The following is a 21,583-nucleotide window of genomic DNA, read 5'->3' on the forward strand; positions in this document are numbered from 1 at the left end:
TTCTCAAAGAAAAAGTTTATTCGAAGCCCATTGAGAGCGTAGCCGAGCTGCGTGAACGAATTTCTGAGGACATCAACTCTCGAGGATATGCCCGGCTAATAAGTAGATCTTTTATAAGAAGATGTAGGGTGTGTATTGAGGCTGATGGTAAACAATTTGAACATTTGTTGTAATAAAAAATGTTATTTCCCTATTTGACTTTTATTCCAATAAACCTAAACTAAACTAGGGCAAGATTTTTCATTATTTTATTGATTTTACTTTTGTTGACTTTCGTAAAAGTGGCGGGACTGTCTTGCTCACTCATGGCAAACATGTCCACTACCCATCTCTTTCATCATTTTGCCTTAAAATTAAGAACCTACTAAGAGCTTGTGCGAATAAAAAACGTTTTAACTGATTAAAATGGGTTAGCAAAAATCGGGTTACTTGAGGTTTTTAATTTTTTACTCATTTTTTTAGTACGAAACTAACAGGTACTGTACCATTTTACAATCCTGATTAAATGCACCAACTTTTTATGGCACTTGCCAAGGCACTCTAGTAAATTTTTTTTAAAGGAGGGCCTTTCAAAGTGGACAAATTTTGAAAATTTTAAATTCATAGTTTAACAAATAGTCTTAATTCTAGGAAACTTGGGGCAATTGTGTCATTATTTTTGGCTGTGATTCTAGAAAATATGTTATTTAGGTTTACGATTCCAAAGTTTAAATGAACAAAAGTAATAAAAATTAACCACAATAACCGAAAAATGGTTACAGTTTGACCAAATTTTTAGGTTTTTCTTAAATGCCCATAATTTTCAAACTGCATAGGATAGATTTTTTTTGTGATTTTTCTCATGATGATTACAATCAATCCTGTCGCCCCGTTTCGGCTTGACGTTGAGTTCTGGGACACCCATAAGTGTAAAACATTTTGATTCCCTGCTTTAAATACCCAGGGAATCATCAAAATGTATGTAGAGGGAATCAATAAAATGTTAGTTTTTCCTGAGGTTTACAAAAACTGTGCATATAGGTTAAACAATAAATAGTCTACTGTCTAACTAAAAACCGAGTATGGTTTTTAGTTAGACAGTAGACTATTTATTGTTTATTATCGTCATTTACATCGTGTCAATTAGCGAATAGGGAATCAATTGTGTAAGGAACCAAGGTTGAGGGAATCAGATATTTTTCTTTGTAACTCGGAAACGGAGCAACGAATTGTGTAACCTCCTTCCATGATGTTTAGAGGGCTACCGAACCTCCCGCCTTGCGCACCCGCAACCACGTGCTTCTTATAACTAGGGAGGTACGAGCCTCCAAGTGAAGCGTATAGGGAATCACTTTGTGAGCCAGGACAAATCTTAAAAGGACTTTTTCTATTTATATAACGATACATACGTTTATATACAATTGTTTTATAAATATTTTGTTTTTACTCTTACAATTTATTTACTTTGAAATTAGAATTTCATCGTATTTGTGGGATTTTTTTGGGAATTTATAGTGAATTCTGGGGACAGGACACGTCCAGGGAATAAATTTTTCGACCTTTAAATTAATTTTAATTATATTTACAATTAAGTTTTTCTCCAGAACTTAAGTGCCCAGTTAGATCACACCTTATATTACTATAAAAAAAATACAAAGGTCTACTTATGTAACTCTGCGGGTAGTTTATACGTCCGGACAACTAAATTTTGCGATTTGGAGAATCAGCCTTAAAAAGAGTATAATTGGTAGAAAATAAAAATAATATCATGGCAACCCTAATAGTGTTCGCTTGACACACGCTTGACGCTTGAATCTTGATACGATACGAAAGTCGAAATGCCATTTTGCCAGTTGCTACTTTGTTGGGTCAACTGAGGTTACGTTTGATTTTACAAACAAATTTTTAAGAACTTTTTGGATGAAAATCGTATTTATACTTATAATCTACAACTGTTTAGACATTTTTATATGTTATACAACGAGTTTCGAATCAGAAATTAATGTGCCATTAAAGTTTCTTCGAAATGATTGTGAAGTGTTGGACTGTTATGTTCTGTGTTCGTGCCTTCAAAAGTTTTAAAAGTTGATCAACTAGTTTCTATAGCAATATTGTTTAGTGATAATAATGTTTATATATCAGTTTTTTGATGTGAGAAGGAAAAACATTTTCTATTTATAAGGTAAGACAATGTTTTTATCAATTTATGTACGTATTAGTAAAGCGTGTAAGTACCTATGTAACAGTTCGCCTGTTTGTTTTTGTCTTAGTTATGAAGTTTTCTTTTTGTAGTAACATTGACAAATAATTTTAGAGACCAGTATCAATTTTATTCCAAAAAATTCATGATAAATAGCATGTTACTTGATAATAAAATATTCCTTCACTCTTTTATGAGGTAAGCATTATAGGCACATATTATGGCCCAAACTAGGAGAAAATATGACTACTTAATTCAAATTTAACTCATCAATCCCCAAGCGGCAGCCGGCTGCCGCAAACAATTGTAAATTTATTGTCCCTGCGATAACCACAATGGAGGTGTTAATTGATGGTCCCTGATCAAATTCTAACTTCATGAATAACTCTTATAACTGAAACATTATTTTCTTAAGCAGAACATTACTCTCTTGACTCTTAAGTCTTAACCCTCTGAAGTGAAAGTGAAAAGACAGAGTCATGAAGACTCTGTCTTTTCACTGTATTTGAACTTAATTCATGAAACCCTAAGCGGCCGCATCCGGCGAGGATAACAATAGATAAGCTATTGTGTCTCGTTATTCCACGATCAGCCCAGCCTCCCAAAAAGAGTGTTATATTGTGTGCGTATTCTGTGGTTTCGTAGCTTGTATGTGACTGGATTTACCAAACCGCTTTTTTGCACGGCAAGGCTGTAAACTATCCTATTTTTTTTAAGATAATGTTTTCATTTTTGATTTTAAAAGAAAACATAGTGCTTATAATTTGGCCCCGTTATTATTTTTTAAAAACAATTATTATTTTCCAAGAAATATACATGATAAATAGGTGATTTCCAATTTTGGTGGCTTGTCGTTGACCTATTTTACTCAATATCTAGATCGATTTACAAAAAACTTGATACTGGATTGGATTTTTATCTTTATATAATGTAGATGTTTTATTAAAGTTGACTCTTGATAATATTATATGAATTTTATTGTACTATGTTCTGTAGTTAAGTTTTTATGACACAGTTTAGGTCTGTCGCGGAGATTTTACCAATTTTGGTGTCATTTACAAAATGTTGTATCTACAAAATGCCATTGATCCCTTAAGCATAAAAATACGCCATTTACTTCATTCAGCCACTACGTTTAGGAGGTGGCTGTGGGCTGTTCGATGATCAGTTACCAGCCAGAAATGAAAGAAAACCTTTTTATCACAAACCCCCCATTTTATGCAATTTTGGTGTACTTAAATTATCGTACTTGTGGCAATAATATCATGTTGTTATTTTGAATATCGGAAGAGTTTTGTTTTGTTTATAATTAATTTAATGTGTTATAACTTTAGTGCACATAGTTTTTTTAAAGATTATTTTTCTCGCAAATTCCAATTTTGGTGGGTAAGAGGGTGTGTAAAACATTATTTTTACAGCATAAAAAAATACGCCATTCACTTCATACTGTCACAAGCTAACTCGTCTAGGAGGTGGTTGTCGTACCAGTTTCCCGTAAACACCTAATCTCTAATTTTGGTGGAAACAAAAATTTCCACCAAAATTATATAAAAAATGCAAGTTGTTGAAATCCACTCATGTGCATTCCTTTTCAAACAAAAAAGCTTAAGGTTGTCTGGCAGAAACTGCTGCTAGCAGTAAGACCACCTATTTGTACATATTTTTCCTCTATTGTGTTTTTTAAGTTTAAGTTTAGCTTTAAGTTGTACAAATAAAGTATTTTCTATTCTATTCTATTCTTAAGCCAGATATACTCAACCCGCAGCCCTCCAGGACTTATCAGTGGTCCGTGTGAAAGAATGTTATTTTTTAAATCCTATAAATTTTGGTTGTGGCCTGCTACACCAAGACCAGAATCTTTGTGGCCTGTATAAAAAAAAGGTTGAGTACCACTGCCCTGCAGTTCTGTCTACCATGTAACATAATATAATAATATTTAATATTTATCTTATCTGTTTAAATTAAATGCACCCTTGTGTCCTGATATTTTTTCATCTGAAGAATAAATGTAACCTACTTCTTGGTAAACAACAGCATAAATTAAGCCTTCATAAATAAAAAGCAAAATTGAGAAAATTATACAGTTTTCCAATTTGAATAATTTTATTAGCGTACAACATTTTTCAAATAATTTTCTCTATCCAGCGGCTAAACTTTATTCGACTTTCGTTCGCTTTCGTAGAAAATGCGCGTAACTAGTCCTACGGGCTACGGCCTACCTTATACCGTCCTGTGGTTAAAACTTTGCATTTATATCAAGTGGGACCGGAATAAGCTGAGGAATACTAACGCTGGGCGTATTTTTCATATTTCTATGAGTAGGGCCGTCTCTAGCCCATGTGGCGCCCGTATGCAAACATTACCCTAGCGCCCCCTAACAAGCGCGCGCGCGGTCAAAATGAAATGGGTACATAGTAAAAGTACAGTTTGTCGGGCCGCTTTAGGGTGAACTCTAAGCGGTGGCTTCTTTTGTTGCACCAGACGAACTATAACAGCACATCAAGTTACCACATAGGTACTGTCAAATTTCTCCAATATAAAATAGATACTTAACAGTTTTTTTTCGGTTTTAACCATGATGTGCTCTTGAGTCTTGACCAGACGTGGCCAATTTGTCGTCGACTGTACTTACAAGCATTGTGCATGTGAACCTATTGATGTGCAGTTCTGCACATTCTATACTTTGATTATTTACACGTAATATTTGTAAATAATTAAAGATTCTATACTCCATTTTTAGGGTTCTGTACCCAAAGGGTAAAAATGGGACCCTATTATTAAGACTTTGATGTCTGTCTGTCTCCAGGCTGTAACTCAAGAACGGTACTATCTAGAGAGATTTCACTTTCAGGTTATGTATATCTACTGCCGCTATAATAACAAATACTAAATACTTAAATTAAATATATTTAAGGGGGAGTCCCATACAAAAAACACAATTTTTCCTATTTTGTTCTATCATGGTAAGTAACCCTTCGTGCGCAAGTCCTACTCGCACTTGGATTATTTGTCTTATGGTTATTCCAAGGGTTATTCTATTAAGGCAGCTTTGAGCGTCAACGACGTTACACGACAAATAACGTATACGTATATTATGGTATTATAAAGCCAATTAAGATGCGAAATGCGTATTAGAGTGTATAGGCATTCAATACAATCCTTCACGACAATACCATGGCACGTGTCACGACGAAAGCGTTTAAAATTACTATGTAAAAGGAACAAATTTAATATTATTGTACTTAATATTACCAGGAATATAATCACCTCTTCATATTTTTAGCGCATCATATTTTCTATTTTTAACCGAGTTCAAAAAAGGAGGAGGTTATACGTTCGTCTGTTTATATATATCTTTTTTTTTGTATGTTCAACCATAACTTCGCCGTTCGTGGACCGATCTTCATGATTATTTTGTTGTTGTACAGGGTTGAATCCGAGGTTGGTACCATGTTCACAAAAATGGTGATCTGATGATGGGATCCTTGAGGAATCGAGGGGACTCCTTGAAATTTGTATGGAAACATATAGTGATTCGATTTTTTCTGAAGTGTTTCAGGCATATACTACCAAAAAGTAAGATTTTGCACCAGGATGTACCCTGGTTCCGAAGGTACCCAACAGAACTTTTGAATCCTTATAGATACAAGTTCGAGGATTTTGGCTTTATTTATACTACTCCAAGCAAAAGCCAATGAATTCTACATTATTTCTGCTGAAGGTAGGCTAAATTTTATTTTGGAAAAAATTGTGTTTCGTAAGATATTTGGGTTTTTCGGACGGCAGGTGTAAAATCAACCAGAAAAGTTACTTATTTTGCGTACGTTGCCGAAACTATATAAGATAGAACCATAAAATGTTCTAAGTAATTGTAGATCTTATAAATATCTACAAAAAAGTCCGCGACACACTATACTTATCTATGTCGAGTAAGGCACAATAACAATTTTGTTATTTAAAAATCTTGAATTTTTTTGGACAACATTTCAACGCGTTTATTTTACTTATGCAATTAATCCTTATGAAAATAAATTATTTCATCACTAAGTACGGTTTATGTAGATAACATTTGGTCTTTGAATGATTAAAACTGGACGTTTAGTTTTGAAATTATGGCGAAATGAAAATATAACGATAGTGGGCGTCACCAAGCGGGGGTGCGCGTGCGGGAGGAAGACAATCTGTGCAGTGTGCACTATAATATGCATCCCTTCGGATAATGACTGCGTCCGCGTCGTCGATGTCAGTGTTGCAGTCTGTGAATTGACCTGAGAATCAGTTTGCTGACCGACTCTTTCCTGGGTACGCTTTTTGCAGCCGTAACCGACATCCACGCGGGCGGAGCCGCGGGCGACCGCTAGTAATAATATGTACAACTCTAAGACAACAAGTTATCTATACTAATCTATACTATATAATATTATAAATGCGAAAGTATCTCTGTCTGTCTGTCTGTCTCGCTTTCACGCCAAAACTACCGAACCGATTGTAATGAAATTTTGTATACAGATAGTCTAAAACCTGAGAAAGGACATAGGCTACTTTTTTTACTGGAAAAAAGCGTTGTAAGGGGGTGAAAATGCGTAAATTTGTTCAAATTAAGTTAGTTCCAAAAATTCAAAATAGATGGCGCCGTGCGTCTCCTACATCGCGCTAACGCTTGCCCAGAAGTCGTTCTATAAGAGGTGGTATTATTATGTACTCAGTTTTGTTCGACTGTTATTTCTTTTTTACGTTACTTATTAAGTCAGTACTTTATCTATGCAGTGAGTAGTGACGTAACCTTAAACCTATCAATGATAAATAGTTTATGGGTAAAGTTGTGTAATTGGGGGGCTAAATAAGCTTAAAAATTTGGCATAAAATATAAAGATTAATTTAAAAAATTGAAATATTATATGCACACTAATAGGGTTGTTGAGAAAGTGATTATGAGGAAGATGAGGAAGAGGAATTTTCACGCGCAAATTTAGAGGATGCGGATGAGGAAGAGGATATTTTTTGAGGAAGAGGATGCGGAGGAGGAAGAGGAAGCGGATGAGGAAGAGGATGATAGGAAATTATAAATACTAGCGGACCCAACACAAAAGTCTTTGTCCTGTCTATCCATAACTAGGTACATACATTACACAAAAAATAATTAAAAGGGCATTTTCCAGTGGACCCAACTATGAATCTAAACCATTCTCAATACACACACAATAAGGAGGAGTTCAGTAACATACACAAGTCACAACACACGCACACAAAAAAGATAGACACGCGACGCGCATGCGCAGTGAAATTCCTCAAAAACTCCTCTTAAATTTTGAGGAAGCGATAGCGGAAGAGGATTCTTTATTTTTGAGGATGCGGTAACAGTTGAGGAACCCAAAATATTACGGAACTTCCTCATTATGAGGAAGCGGAAGAGGAATCCTCAGCAACCCTACTGACACTGCTGCTGTTTTGATTTAAGGGGTACCAGGGTTTTTTTATTAAAGCTTTTGACACCAATTTTGTTGACATCGCGCGCTATAAACTGAAGTCCACGCGGACGAAGTCGCGGGCAACAGCTAGTAAGTAATATAGCCTTGTGGTCTCATAGGTAACTAAAAAGGGTAAAATTATTATTTTTTAACAAAAAATTAAAACCGACTTCCAAGGTAAAAACAAAAGTAATATTCTTAAAAATAATCTAAAAAGAATCAAATAATTTAATTTTTTGTCAATCAAATAATTATCAAATCAAATAATTATTTGATTCTTTTTAGATTATTTTTAAGAATATTACTTTTGTTTTTACCTTGGAAGTCGGTTTTAATTTTTTGTTAAAAAAAATAATTTTACCTGGGAAGTCGGTTTTAATTTTTTGTTAAAAAATAATAATGGTCACTATTATTTTTTCGCTGCTAAAGTAAAATATTCAAAGTGTAAAAATTACAAAGTTTTCAAAAGAAACACTGCCTTGAGGTACTCCAATGACTGGCAAGTATGTTACACCACAATTATACTGTTGTGCTATCAATAATTCTAATACATTTTTGATGTCCAGAAAGAAATGTTTTGAACTAATCAAGTGTTTTGTGACCTAATTGTAATATGAGTAGATTGACATGGTTTATGGTGTAAAAGGCGTTTCTAAAGATCCCCCCCCCCCTCTAACTGAATTCCTGGGTTCCCATGCCTCCTCGCCTTATTCCCAACATCTAAAATTGTGTTGATCTACCAAGCATTTTAAAATATTTTAAGAAGGAAGAAGCTGAGTTGTAGATGTACAAACAGTATTAAATGGACAGGAAAATAAGAATAAAAATTGATTGGGTAAAGTACTGATGACTGGATTCTTTGGACTGGAGACAGACAGACATCGAAGTCTTAGTCATAAGGTCCCGTTTGTACCCTTTGGGTACGGAACCCTAAAAATGGAGTTTTAACCACATCACGGTATAAGGTAGGCCGTAGTAGTTCAAGACAATTAAATATACTTACACTTTTTATGTATCGAGTACGGTTTCTTATTACCCCCCCCCCCCCCCCCCCCCCCTATATATCCTGATAGATAAAAGTCGTACTTTCATTTTGCCAAATTTTCAGCTAACTTGCTTGAACTATAGCCCGTAGGACTAGTTACGCGCATTTTCTACGACAGCGAACGAAAGTCGGATAAAGTTTAGGCCGCTGGATAGAGAAAATTATTTGAAAAATGTTTTACGCCAATGCTAAAACGTTCATCAATGTCTCTACTTTTCCAAAAATTAGTTTCGGAAACGTAGGCACAGAACTAGATATTGTTTACGCGGAAAAAAAAAGATTTTTTTATCTACGAGTGGTCTGTAGTTTCATAATAAACAGCATTTCTGGAGGTTCAATCGTTCTTTCTTATAGACACAGTAAAACAATTTTTAGGACTTGTCTAGTGGATACAGTAATGTTAACCTGCAATCACGTCAAAGGTATGGTAAGTAATCGACCGTGTGTAGCCTCAGTGAGTCATCTGGTCGGGTCGATGTTTCGCGTCGGTGTTGTATTGTTGTTCGCGATGACTTATCACGGGTCCACGCGGAAAACAAATCTCAACAAGTTCAAGGGATTTGGTGGTTCATGTTTGATGGCGAACATTTTCGTTATTATTTTAAAGCCTTTACTAAAACTGCACGTCTCTTTGATCCGTGACACGGGATGATTAAAATCATAAGCTGCGCTAAGCTCGGTCATCGTTCTCAAACCTCACCGTAGCTCAAAGGCTCAAACAGCAAGGAGGAAGTGATTGTTATTCTACTGAATCGTGGAGAGGAATTGAAGAACTGTCAGTAGGTCACAGTGGGCAGCGTCCTGAATTTTTAAGTACGCTATTAAGCCGTCGCTGCCTCAACTTCTGTGCGCTTTTCACTCGTTGATTGCTTCCACTTTCTCACGCCGTTTACACAACATGGGCCTTTCTATGAGCTGCTTCTTGTGATGTTCAGTCAAACTGGGTACTTTATTTCCTTTACTAAACATCCTTACACACAATATGGGTTTCATATTCAAGGGATGAAATGAATACGGTTACGGTGGATAAATTGAGTTTTCGATGCCGTTAAAGTCACTTCTGGATAAATAAACCTTACAATAAGTTTCATAATGATCAATTCAAGCCTAATATATAGAGCAGATTGCTTTGAGATGTGACTGGATAGATCTAAAATCTAAATCATAGAGAACGCTGGTATGGCATCTGTGAAAGCAATAAAGTCCCTAAAATTAGTTTATTATTGTTGGTTATGGCACGTGCTAGTAATTTATAGTGTCGGGAACAATGCACTTGAATGAGGGGCTGTGGCAACTGGCGGCGCTGCATCATCGGCCCGATTGCGACTAATTCAATTAAGCCTGAAAGTGGAACGAGTTTACAAGGGTACCCATTATACTCCGACGGCTAGGAAAGTGTAAAAAATTACAATTCTCCACCCAATTATGTTTATTTGAACTTTGAAACGGCAGGTGTACTGCAAGGTACGAAATACGAATGAAACTTTACCTCGATGCGAGTCACAAGGTAGGTAATTCAAACGGGGTTAGAGACCCCATACGACAGAACTTTGCTGGCTTAAACATCGTTATTTTCAAATTTGTCCCTACAACTTTCAAATTATAGTACCTACAAAAATAGGCCAAGTGCGAGTCGGACTCGCGCACGAAGGGTTCCGTACTGTTATAGAGCAAACATAGATCAAAATTGTGTTTTTAATTTTATTATTAATTATTGAAGTACACATATAATTGAGGATTCTGTGAAAATTTCAACTGCCTGCCTGTTGTCATTTTTGATATCGAGCAAAAAAGGCCAAAAAATCACGTTTGTTGTATGGGAGCCCCCCTTAATTATTAATTTTATTTTGTTTTTAGTATTTATTGTTATAGCGGCAACAGATATTTTAAACACAATCTGTGAAAAATTCAGAGCTCTAGCTATAGCGGTTCTTGAGATTGAGTCTGGAGATAGACAGACGGACAGACATCGAAGTCTCAGTAATAGGATCCCGTTTTACATTTTGGGTACGGTACACTAAAAACTGATCCTTTACGGTACTGCTCGTATTTAATCTGATTCATAGGATTTTCCTATTGCACAATGATTCACTAATAAATTAACCTAAACAATCTCAATCTACAAATCATACAAAGTTGACCCCATGTCCCGACATGACCTCAAGATATTAAAATATGTGAAACGAATTACGGACGTTAACCTGTCGGTGATTATGTACGTGAGTTACGTCTCTCGTCCCCCGGCAGTCGGTACTCGGTACTAATCTAATAGTGAACCTATCGATTCTACCTGCACATTCCAACGGCTCGGCTTCTTGAAGGGCATGAGCTAAATATACTCACAATTGACCATTACATAACCACTGTAACAAGGTCTTAACTTATCTACTTGTATTACCTACTTTACGTTTATGGGCTTGTAGAAATAATGTACTTTCTGCTTCGGCAAACCATATTGTGATGAACGTTTAAATGTTATTCGAATACTTATTATATTTTGTTTTTGATGTGAAATTGAATTATAGAGCCTAAACATATTTATCTTAGGTAGCGTTAAATAATTAATATCTAGCTGAGAGTCGTACTAAAATATAATATAATTAAGTATTTTATTATTAGGAGCGTAGAATTAAATACGAATAAAAGTTGATACCCCCAAGTTTTTAAAATTCGTTTGAAAAACGTAAAAATTATTTAATATTAGATTACATTTAAGTAGGTTAATAGTGCTGTCGATTGACAACTTTCACTACTCAAACTTCGAGTCACAGTCACAACTACTCGCATCTACACGAATTCTAATGATAATCTTTCACTGAGCAGAAATGAACACGATTAAGCGCTAAAACATCCTGGAAAACATGAGAAGAAAAGTATTGTCACCAAGCAATATCTCCTAAAAAAGTATTGCTAAAATTGCAGGAAATAAAAAACGGTACCAAAATATTCAGGACTCTCGACGATTCAGTAATTAGTAATAATCGAAATGAAGAGCGAAAATTAATAACATTTTTAACGTAATCAATATACGACACAGATTGTGTGCTTTATCGACGGTTGTGTGTTTGTGAAACGTGTTATGTTTCATCATCGGGATCGCTGGTGCGATTTTTACACGAAACCAGCTTGGGAAACAATGGCTTGTCCGAGGATTTGAATTCGGTGGTGTTATTGTTTTCGATTATCTTGGATGTAGGCAATTTGCGGTGTTACGAAATGTGATGGCCTGTGGAGCTGGATACTGGATATCGCAATCAGGGTTGTTGCGAATATCCGCATCCGCAAATGCGGAGCATCCGCATAGATTTGGACATCCGCATCTGCATCCGCATCCGCATTAAATCAATGCGGATTTTTATGCGGATGCGAATGTCATACGAGTTGCGACAAGAAAAAAAAGCGACGGAGTCTGTGAATGGCACGTGCCGTTTGCGCGTGACAAATGACCAATGGGAGCGAAAAAGCTGGCCAAGTACGTATCGGCCACGCACAATAGAGGGTTCCATAGTACCGCCAGTTTTTGATGAGTTTTGTATTGTCAATGAATGTACAATTATAATAAATTTTATACAACTAACAACATGATCACAGTTACATTCAAAGGAATTTGAACGAAAAATTCCTTTGTACTTCTCAATAACTTATGAAGTCTTCTCAGCCGTGATAATTTTCTTTCAAAATTTAGCATATTTCCTACTCCCGCGAATTTTTCCACATATTTTTCCGAATCTACCTTTTAGCCAATAGCTGGTAGAAGGGGGAGACACTGACGATTTATTCCACTTTAAAACTTTGCATATTTCATAAATGAATATCTAAATCGGAAAACGATCTTGGAATACTCGTAATATTTTTAAAAACCCTATCCAGCGACACCACACACGGTGGAGTGGACGCGAAATAAAAAGAAACAGACAGACAGATAGACTTGAGAGATTGTTGATTACGGAACCCTGAAAACGGTGACAGGATCCGACGCGTTTATTGTGGTGCATCTATTGAGGTACTTACTCCAAAGTGACCTCAATAGATTTGAAGACTATTGCTATGGTATTAAACTTCAGTTAAACGTATCAAAATGTTTTTACGTTAGTTATACACGTCAGAAATACACAATCAATTCTAAATATACTCTAGGTAATCAATTTTTAACTAAAGTTAACAGCATTAGGGACCTAGGAGTTATCTTTGATAGTAATCTTCTATTTAACCAGCATATCGACCATATCGTAAAAAGTGCTAATACAGCACTTGGTTTCATGAAACATGAGACAGTCCGCTAGTTTCCGATCGATTAAGACTATCCTATATTGTTCTTTCATTCGTAGCCACCTGGAGTATGCGTCTCAAGTCTGGAACCCCCAATATGAAATTTATCGATCACGTATTGAGGGTGTGCAAAGAAAATTTTTGAGATATCTTGATTATAAGGCACAACAATGTTCAGATAACTATTTTCAACGCTGTAGAAGGTACCATTTTTTGCCACTTAAACTCAGGCGTCAAATCAGTGACATATGTTTCTTAGTGAACATCGCAAATGGTTTCATCGACTGCCCTGAATTACTTTCTAAAATAAATTTACGAACCAACAGACAAGGATTTCGTCACCGGCCTTTACTTGATGTACCTTCTGCAACAACTAATAATAGAAATAATGCATTTTTCTTACCAAGCACTCATGCTTTTAATAAAGTATCGCAGGACATGGATATTGACCTATTCTGTACTAAATCTAACGTTGTAAAACGACTATTGGCAAATGAATTCTTTGATTAGGATTGTATGATTGTGTTTGAGGTACCTATATAATTACTATCTTTTGCTCATAACTTTCATTTATATTGATATATAAAAAACGGACAACAATTTCCTCTGCGAAAGTGGTAGCTAGCAGAGATAAATATGATTTAATATTTCGATTTGGTCGTCCTAAAATATGGATTGTTCTATTCAAAATGCGTATCAAAATGAACCTACTCACGAAAAATTAGCTTGATATTAATCAAAAAGTTTGTTCTAGGGAACCTGTATTATTATTTTGTAATACATTAATAAAAATGAAAATAATACTTTTTAAACAAAACCTCTAAAAATCCGCATCCGCATTCGCATCCGCGGATGTGAAAAAATCGGGACCCGCAACATCCCTGATCGCAATTGTCCGAACGTAATTCTATCAGTCGATTGTTTGGTGAAAGCAACTGCAACTTAAAACTGTTTTTGGATTAGAAGTTAGCAAATGCTCGAATTGGAATGTTCTCGTAGATCAAATTTGATGTCTTTTTTCCTAACTGCTGAGACAGGATTAAACGGGCATTTTACACACAGAATCTATTTAGACGAAATTTTATACCCAACGGCATTTTACAACAACACAAAATGACGAAAGGGTGCTGAAATAGTCTCTGATATAGTATAGTATAGTAGTATTATAGTAGTTCTATAATATAGTACTAACTTTTCTATGAGAATAGTGCTAAGAACAGTACCAAGACGCACCTTTGTCAGCATCATATTTTATTGCTTTTACGTTATGGCAATTGGTAGCGTTCCATTAGGTGAGGGATTACTCGAAAACTGAAAACTGTAAGAACATTAATTAGATTTTAAATATTCTGCCTGTTGGGAGTTACGATTTATCGACTACGGTGGGCGATTTATATTCTCCCGAATGTGCGTAAATCAGCCTGCTGATCGAAATAGGTCGCGCTCTACATAGAGTGTTTGATTTTTAAGTTTCTCACCTCAATCTTTTATGCACTCCATGACAGATGGAAAACACTTGTAATACAGGAAATGAGATGCTTTCAATGATACAAATCAGTAATCACCAATGAACTATGCGTTAAATCGCTTTTATTTTCCTAGCTAATTCACCTTTAACAACAAACAGTTGTGTCAATTTACAGTTGATGTCGATTTTTCAGAAATTAAGAAAGAAGCTCAATGTTTAGTAAATTTTATTACACTTCCTTGTTTGCTTTGTTGACAGTAACAACGGAATTTTCGTGAACAGTCAATGGAACAGGCGTGTGACAAAAAAGTTCCCTTTACGGTGCACGGGGTTTCCGTGCCAGGCTCCGACCAGCCCGGGCCGAGGTCGATACTATGGTGTACCGGCTTAATACCACCATTAGTACACAGGATTAAATTATGTGTTGAGAGGTCCCCAGGATTTTTGTGTCGGGTAAAAACGTTATGAGTAATCCGCAGGTACAGATAACCAGAAAATGCTTGTGGGTAGTTCTGAGTTCATAGTTCAGTATTAACGCTATCGCGTTTGTGTTTTTCACACAATGCCTGCAGTAACTTTTTCTAACCCAATCAAAACCTTCTAACCCAATCAAAACCGTACATATAATTTCGTCGTGTAAGCAATTATAGTTGTTCATGTTTGTAGAATGTAGAATTAGCGACGTAGTATTTTGACAAAACGCCGAACGGTTCATTGATAGCGAGCGTTCGGTCACGGCCGTTTGTGAGAGCGAATACCGGTGCCTCGGCGGTGTCGTCACAATTTCTCCCGAGCCGGTCTCCCGCCAGCTCGCCAGTCGCCACGCGGACCGCATACCGGCCGCGAAGCTCTCTCTGACGCGCCGGACGGAACCCGAACGATGTCCCACTATCACTCGAGCTTACGTTCGAAAGGCAAAAAATGGAAAGTAATGCCAATATTACGTTTTTTATCGTCTTGTCTTGTCTACGTTGACAAATCGCCAAATACGGAGTTGAATTGTATGAATTTTGGGCTTGAGATGTTATGTAGTCGTCATTTTTTCACAGAGCCGAATAATGGTTAAAAAATCTATTCTTAAGTTTTAATTGCTATTCTCAAAACGTGAGTTATAGCGTATTATTCTCTTCTTTCGCTTTTGTTTCACACGATAAACGAGTAAGCGTGATATAATATTACCTATGGAAATGCCTATGGATGATATTAGGCGCGACGATGGAACTTGAATAATAAATAGCGAACTTAACCGCCGCTGATGACTCGCATACCTACGATCTGACTCACGTTCATGCCTCGTACCTCACTCGGTATCCCGTTTGTATGCACAATAGACCTATTGAGAGCCTCCTACCTAAGTTTAAACCCTGTTATTGCCGAGAAAGTTACTTTATGAACATCAAAGCATGAAGTAAGTTACATAAAACTAGTCGATCGGCTAACGAGGTTACAAATGCATTGTCGATCACCGCTGAGCCGGTTTGTCGCGTTAGATAAGGCGTGGGTTGGGCGCGTGGTGGCTTCGGCGACGAAGACGATAAACTTTTAATTGTGGTTGCGTGTGAGCTGCACTCCGTTACATAACATGGGATCTATTCTCAAAGGCCGCGTTCTCAGAGTGCGGTGTGGAGCGTCATGCGAATCGCGAACATCAGGTTTCACGGTTCCCGTAACCCGAGTTAGATGAACACGCGATCGTATGAATGGTGGAGCCCATTGTGTATGTCTGTGTGTATCACTTGTGGTCTAGACAAGATAGACTGTGGAGTCATTGAGCGCGGAGACCGCTGCTAGCTGCACTAATGCAGCTAGATGATTAATAATAAATAATTGATGACACACAACTAATTTTGTTGAATAATTTCTTGTGTCCAAGTTTCTGAATTTTTGGTAGAGTACCAAGAATTCGAACGAACCGCGGAGTCTCACGCACTGTTATGACTCGTTTTCTCGTCGAGTACATGCAAATTAGAAAACTCGGAGCTTTTACTCCGTCGTCGACGTAATGCCGGTAATGACGACATAATTTCACTTTCCACACGTTTTCGACGGTTTCCTCTCGCGGTTGAGGCTCGAGGCAGTGCCGCGGCCGTAGCTACTAGCTACTGCGGGGCATGGTTGGGCGGTGACCCCGAGCTTAGGTGCCCTTTAATCTCTGATTTACAATCTATTAATTGTAGATGTTTTGTGTTTTTTAACATCAACTTTGAAATGCGCCTCAGATAAAGAGGCTTCGTCCACGTCTTAAATGAATGTGAAATTGACGTCTTGCGAGTTCCGTAACCGCTGTTTGGGGCCCTTCTTTCTTTTTTGTCCCAGAGTCCCAGCTACGTCACTGGCTCGAGGTTATTTTGCGCTACAAGTGTTACGGAATGCGACATTGAGTGGGTTAGGGCGGTGATAGGTGCACTTGTTACGCCCGTATGCACTCGAGGGGTCGTTTTTGCACCCCCCGTCACTCACATTCCCACGGTTGCTCACGAACTCTAACGGGGGAAACGAGATAATATTATTAAAATTTAAAACAACAAAACATGATTTTCTATTTGCATAATTCTATTTGTGTTAATTAGGCGTGTTACGGTGTTTTTTTGCGTTGTTTGGTCTTTGAAACTTTGGAATATTTGCGCAAATTGTTTTAAATGAGATTCACATAGTAAGTATAATCATAATTCATAAGTCATTCTAGTATTCTGAAAAAAAATATTAGATGCTTAGCTACTTTATTATTCGCAGATGCTTAGATTTATTGTGTTGAACTTTGCATTTCTTTTTGAATTTTTATTTGGTAGTTTAGCAAATACATACAGTAAGTTACTTGATTACAAAAACAGCGTACCGTTAAGTGATAACTGATAAGATTGGGATTTGGGTATTTGGTTGATTACTGATTAGTGATTACATAAAATTGATTACATTCGATTCGTATTACGTACCTTCCGATGCACGAATACACTTTTACTCCTACACAAAAAGTATAACAACAGAAAATGGGGCAAAATTAAAATTCCAGTAACTTTTGTACAAATCAATCAATACTTCCATACTAATATTATAAATGTGAAATTGTGTCTTTCTGTCTGTTACCTCTTCACGCCCAAACCGCTGAACCGATTTTGCTGAAATTTGGCATGGAGATACTTTGAGTGCCAGAAAAGGACATAGGATACTTTTTGTCCCGGAAAATTGTACGGTTCCCGCGCGATAAACGAGTTTTGGCGCAAAGGAGTTGCGGGCGTCATCTTGTTTAAATAATTTTTTACGATCTTTTGATACGATCTACATGGTATAAAAAGAAGTGGAAATAAAACATTGCAAAAAAGTGTGAAATTATTGCCCTTAACTTTACTTAAAAACTAGTAGCTAGTTGGTTAGAACGTAGAGTACTTCAATTTTATTGGTGTTAAAATGTAAAGTCTCACGGTTTTATAGTTATAAAGCATGTTGTTTAGCTGGGCCGATGATTGTGCAATCCAGATTCCAGAGCAATATTTAAAAAAATACACAGCAATAAATTTATTTGTTCTTGATCAAAACTCAAAAGGTACGTGCTAATTATAGCTTAACTAGCTTAGTAGCTGACCCAACAAACGTTTTGCCACATAAATTATTTCTAGTGTCAATATAAAAAGTAAAAACCTATTCTCAGGCCTAACGAATAATACCTACAAAATTACATTAAAATCGGTTGAGCCGTTTTGGAGGAGTTCGCGCACAAATACTGGCTTCTTGCGTTGCAATTTTCAACACTATGTTTCCATACTTTCATGTTTCATATAAAATTTCCCCGTGTTCAAAGAAAATGTCCGCGGCGCGGTGGGCGGTGTCCGCTGGCAGTCGCGCGGTCGGCGGTAGGGTTGCCAGATCGCCAAACTTGGTAGCCGAAAAAACCAGCTAGCTAAGCTGGACATAAAAGGCCGGACATCCTGCTGCTAGAGGACTTAGGTCAGGCATCGTGCAATTTTTTGTCTAACAAGACGTAAAATCGTCAAAAATTTGTAGGATTCTCATATAATATATATGTACATTTGCATCTGCAGAGCTTTACAAAAGCCGAACTACTTTAAAATTTGGTCGGACACAAAGCATGACTATGGAGTATGGTCTATGGACTCGCAGTTCGCACATATATACTATAACTGCGAATTCGCATCGTGTTGCAAGTACATATATTATGTATCTGCAAAATTTGTATTTTTATACGAGATTGTAATGTTTTTGCGCCAATATTTGCGATGCGCGTATTCAGTTATATGTATGTATGGGATGGCCTATGTCTTTACTCTTTAGCCCTATGTCCAGTTTTATCGCCGGACGCCTGGCAAGTGGCAACCCTACGCGGGCGGCACACATGCGCCGGTGCACCTCCGTGTCGTGTTTGTATTCGGAACGTAAACATGTGGCTCGCCGGAACCTATCTAACGTGTATCTGGAACATTAGATCATAACACTTATCGAACAAAGGTTTGATAAAGGTAAATATATTTATTATATGTATGTATAGTATTGTTATCGGCGATATGTATTGCTAATTAATTTACTACATGATCCTTGTTGTCTTCATAAATAAAGGTATATCCTATAGGCAACAGAAACATATTTTAAAAGAAAACTCAAAAATAAAAGCTATTAAAGGATCCTTCCTTACCCTACTCTACATAATATTAGATGTGACTTTTTGTGTAATTAATAATAGCAGTTGAAATTTTGACCTCAGTAATAAGTGCACTTGCTTTTTAAATTAATTTAAAGGTTTACATGATGTTCAAAGAAAACTTCATGTAGAGTCCTTTCCTTTCTCAACATTGTGTAATACGTTAAACGTACTTTGTGTTACTCAACTATTCCTTTGAGTCGGTGTGTAAAAGCATATTTAAACGTACGTAATACAATAAAAGTGACCAAAAAACCATTTCTAACTGCATATATCGCACATTTTCGGTAATATCGCACCATACCGCAAAAATTTAATGCAAACTTTGCACTTTGTAGTGTTCAACAACCGTAGGTTTCTTTGTTTTATGAAAGGAGAAAGCCAACTGGCCATTTCTAGAAAAACGTCAATGTTCTTGTAAATTGATTGATTGGAACGATCCAATCGAGCATTCCTTAACGTCAGTACGTAAGGTGGAAAGTGAGAACTACCTGACTTAGTAATGTTATTATACGTATAACTATACTGTTATGTAAACTATTAATACGTGATTATGACGAAGGTTGGTGGGGTTGGTTTCCTAAGAAACGTGCCCGCAACGATTTTATCCATAAGCCGATTTATTATTGTTAGCCGGTTGTAACTGCGCGCCGTGTTATGGTTTGTAATGCTTCCGCTGCGCTTCGGTCGTGTACATTCAGTACACCTCGGAGTTTGGGATCCTTATGTCGTTGGCGTAAGGGTTCTATCGGAGATCTCATAACATTGACCGGACTGTACTTATTAAATCAACATCTCCAAAAATTCTATCTTTACATTGCGCAGATGGTATGTAGGCGAGGATGAGAATCATTGCAAAAGCTTTGTAATAACTTTGATTGTATTTTATTTGATTTGATTTGATTGTGATCAAACCCCCTTAAAAATAAAGATTTAAAAAAAAAAACTTTGATTGTAGGTACAAGAATCAAGATGTACACTGTACCATAATTTGTAAAAGTTAAGGACCAAAGGAAAATTCTTGTATCGCAAATTACTTGAACACAGAATAGAAAATTTCCTAAATCTTTGTGGACACAATTTATCGAGCAAGGTGCTCGAATCGACATCGCGTGTTACAAGTTCACAAATCTTGCTACATTCTGTACGGCAACGACCCAGTAAACAAAAACAAAACTATGTTATCCTGGCATTCTACTTGGGAGTAGAGGGCTCGTTGCTACCGTAACGAATTTCAGTTACACACTTGTATCATATTACGGCTCCGCTGAGCAATAACTTAAGTCTTTGAAGGTGGCTAAACTAAATACAGTTTCCTATTTCTTAATCTACTGCGCTAGAAAGAGGGTGTTGGCTTACAATCAAATCTAGGCACAACTACTTTAGAGTGAAGTATATAATAAATATAATATGATAAACTTTTTGCGAGATATTTGGGAACTGGGTTAGCTTAGATAAGCTAAGTCATGCTTATATTGTACTTTATAGTATGTAATATTCACCGTAAGCGCTACAGAAGATTTCTGAACAAACCTTACTAATATAGGTTTGGTGCCAGTTTAGGACCTTCGTTTTTCACTAGTAAAGGCCTTGCATGGGCAGACAGTCGCACTAATTGTGGTTTAGCACCGGAACTGCCTATTGCCTAACTACTGAAAGGAAATCCGCAACCACCGACGAGACAGCGAGCTCTGGCTATGACCACATTATCTATTGTGTTTGTTGACGTATCGTATATTATCTAGGGTAGAATCTCCATCTACCGTAAATTCAGACCCTAATATGAACCTTAGACCTAAACTAATGTAGTAGGTCGTTTAGTAACGGACTTATCTCATCTATAAAACTTAGCACAATAACTCGACAAGGACAAGACGAGCGAGGTAGAGAAACCATACTTACTTGAATGACTTTGGCGCTTCCGCGGCTAATCAATTTTGGGTCCAATTCATCTATAGAGAGATTCGCAATCATGGTGGCCATCATTTTATCGATTATGACCCATCGTAAATCTTCTTAATTTGCCCGAAATCTCATATCATTGTCAATTTTGTACGGGAAATGCACATTGGTATGTCAATGTTGTAATGTTGTAAAGTTTCCAACTGTCAGTTGTCAATACGTCGCCCGTCGGAAGTTCACGCATGGGCGCCGACCTTGCCCGTTCCCACTGCGGACGCGCCGAATGTAATCCGCTGCGTTTGGAACAATGACGGTTTTGTGATGATGATGTAATGAAAGTTTTATTCTCTAATATCTACATACCTTACATAAATTATATTTTGTTATGTATGGCTGCAAATGACGGATGTTAAGTAGCTTTAAAAATTTGGAACTGTTAATTTGAAAATGTTTTAAGACCTACCCTTGATTCTCTGTAGGCCTTAAGAATAAATGAGAGAGAGAAGATTCAAAGGCTGAAAATCCAGAACATATCGAATTATCAACTCGAATCTCTGGCTCATGTACGTAATTAGGCTAATGGCACAGAATATATATTAGT

The 21,583-nt window shown here is 36.8% G+C and overlaps 1 protein-coding gene across 1 annotated transcript in view; it reads left to right on the top strand.

Moving 5' to 3' along the window:
• Positions 1–1,817: 1,817 nt before the first annotated feature.
• The window catches only part of LOC121731364, a 112,082-nt gene continuing 92,316 nt past the window's right edge, over positions 1,818–21,583 (top strand). Inside the window, exon 1 of the mRNA XM_042120768.1 lies at positions 1,818–2,161. The gene's annotated coding sequence lies outside the window, so the exon portion shown is untranslated. The remainder of the gene's footprint in view (positions 2,162–21,583) is intronic.

This window comes from Aricia agestis, chromosome 10 (assembly GCF_905147365.1).
Source record: "Aricia agestis chromosome 10, ilAriAges1.1, whole genome shotgun sequence".
Taxonomy (NCBI): Eukaryota; Metazoa; Arthropoda; class Insecta; order Lepidoptera; family Lycaenidae; genus Aricia; species Aricia agestis.